The sequence below is a fragment of the Phoca vitulina genome, unplaced genomic scaffold (assembly GCF_004348235.1).
Source record: "Phoca vitulina isolate PV1807 unplaced genomic scaffold, GSC_HSeal_1.0 scaffold39, whole genome shotgun sequence".
Lineage (NCBI taxonomy): Eukaryota > Metazoa > Chordata > Mammalia > Carnivora > Phocidae > Phoca > Phoca vitulina.
This window is the reverse complement of record NW_022589742.1, coordinates 14,059,169-14,062,097: the sequence shown is the minus strand read 5'-3', so window position 1 is coordinate 14,062,097 and position 2,929 is coordinate 14,059,169.

Below are 2,929 nucleotides of genomic sequence, written 5' to 3'. Positions count from 1 at the left end.
AAGAGACACTTTGCTCCCAACTGGCAAGACTAAAATACAAGAAAGATAAGACTCTTTAAGTTAATATATAAATTTAATGCAATATCAATTAAAAATTCTGCAGGGGGTTTTACAGACCATGACACATTTATAGTGAAATTCACCTGGAAAAATAAAAAGACAAAATGCCAAAAAATACCATTGTAAATAATGATGGTGTATAGCTTCTCAGGTTTTAAACCTTATTACAAAGCTATACATATATAAAAGACCTTTTGGCATTGAATTAAAAATGAAGATTGATCAATTAAATAGCATATTTTAAACAAGGAGAGCCAAATTTATAAAAATGTCTCCAGTTGGTTAGAAAGAACACACACACACACAAAAGGGAACACTAACAAATCACTAACAAATAAATATCAATGGGGAAACTGTGTATCCATAAGAAGAGAACTGAATTTGGTTATATGTCTCTCACATCATATGCTTCAATAAATTCCAGATGGATCAAAAAGTTAGACATACAAATCTAAACTGTGAAACTAGGAAAAAAAAAAAAACCTAGAACAGCCTTGTTTATCTAGCTATTGTAGCCACTGAAAAAATAAAGGGTATCATTGAAGCCAAGATAATGTGCTCAAATATATGACAGAAAATCTTGCGCATATTGTACTATAATAAGATAAAGATCAAAAAGGAAATCACCAAAGGGGAAAGTATATACAATTGAGAACTTTCAAAACACACCAGTCAGAACATATAAATAAATAATGAAACATACGAGATAAATGTATAAAGCTCACTAGATGAGTCATCAAAAAAAATCGACAACAAGCACAATAGGGAACATATTCAGTATATAATCACAGGACAAAACATGTGACCTCAGCATAATACAAATTAAATCACAATGTCCCCCAGCTTGGTAGTATGTGTGTAATAAAGACCACTGTCAGGAAACAGGTCACCACATAAATTGCTGGTGAAATTTCTGGAATACACTATGACAGTGTGTAACTGCTCTTTGCCCAAGTAATTCCATTTGCAGAAATATACCCCCAAGGATATAATCCAAAATAAATGAAAATAATTTATGCAAAAATGTTCATTATATTGCTGGTTAAATATTCATCTGCTGTATATGTATCTGTAAATCACTATTCATACGCTAAGGGGATTCAATTATGTATTAGACCCAATCCCTGCCCTCAAGGAGCCTATAACGTAACAGGGAAGACAACTGTATGTGTAACATGTTCTTTCATGGAAATAAAGACAAAGAGCTACAAGAGCAAAAAAAGAAGAACTGATTTTATTCTACGGGGCTGGAGCAGGATGGGGGTGGGGAAAAGAAAGGTATCATGGAAGAGGTAGTATTGAACCAGAACCTTAAAAGGTGAATAGAGTTTGGTGCAAAATGGGAGTGGTTAAAAGACATTCCATGAAAGAGGCCAAATGTTCAATATCTGGAGGATGGCTAAATGCACTATTGGATATTAACAGGGTGGATGACTATACAATCAGTAGAATCAACCAAAAGAAATATATTTGTGAAATAACCTCAAGCCACATAAAACCATGACTGGACCTGAAAAAAGTCAGCCAGGCAGGCACTCAAAGTGCTGGATATCCATGTTTGATTCACTAAAGTTGCTCAAGTTTCATAATTTTAAAAAGTCAACAACACTGTATAAATATGAGGGCTAAAGCAAACCTACAAGCATTTGCTCTGATCCTTCTCTGGGATTAAACTCTCAGTCAGGAGGGCTGTGAACTTTGGGTTTCTGCAGTATCTTCAGGCAAGTAAGAGTGGCAGTTGCTTGTGGTTACTGTAGGGGGCTGGATTCTGTGCTTCTCCACTTTCACATCTTCTATGAATGAACACAAATCATCTCCTATGAACGAGCAGCCTGATGTGCTGCTCCCCACACTCTTCACCCTCTCTCCCCATCACATCCTAGCCCACTAAATCCTCTTCTATTTCAACAAAGCAGTTGCAATGCCCAGTCTCCAAAATCCCTGAGTAATGGGACAGGAGTTAGGAGGACTCAGAATATCTGTCTTGTTTTACTAAGTCAAACTGACAGGAAAAAACAAAAGCACCTGGGATTGGGAACCTTAGTTTATGTAAGCTTGGAATTCATCAGCTCTGATTTCTGCCTGCTACATTCTTACCCAAATTTATTGTGTGTTCCCTCTGCAGACATAAAATAGAAATGTGAAAAGCAATATAGTTACTCAAAGAAAAACTTGTCTCTCTGGCTAAAGTTTTTCAAGTTCTAAGCCCCAGGCAGATACATCAAAATAGATCAGTTTTTACTGTATAGCCAAAATCAGTGGCTCTCTGTGAAAGGGCCTCCCCCTTGTTTGCTCCCCTCCACTCCAAATGGAAGGATTTTGATAAAATGCAAAACGCCACAAACTCACCTGCAACGTCTTGTCATTTTTATCAAGGTCACATCTAGCATTTAGCACTGGTCTCCCTCAGTGGTTTTTGCTGGAAGGACCGAGGCTATTAGCTTCTTGGACTTCTATCCATATAAATAGCCAATCATGGGCCAACTGTATGGTATTTAACACAAGCAATATACGTCATATAATACAGACTCATTCTCCCCTGAGGGAATCTGAGGTTAATTGAAAGGCTACTGTGTAAATAATCTCTCTTTCCTTAATTGTATCTTATGTTTGTGTAAGTGTTAAAAAAAAACTCCTGCCACTAATTTTTTTCATCCAAATCCCACTCAAAACTATTACTATACTTTTACTGTTCTAACACCCCTGTGAGATTAGTGGGCCAGTGATGGTACACATTAACACAACTGGGCTGTTTGGATCAGGCCATATCTTCAGGCCCCAGATTAGAAAGAGCAACGGGCAGATGGTCTGAAGAGATGGGCCCTGGCCTCAGCTCTGCCACTAACTACCTGTCTGATATTTGGCTAAT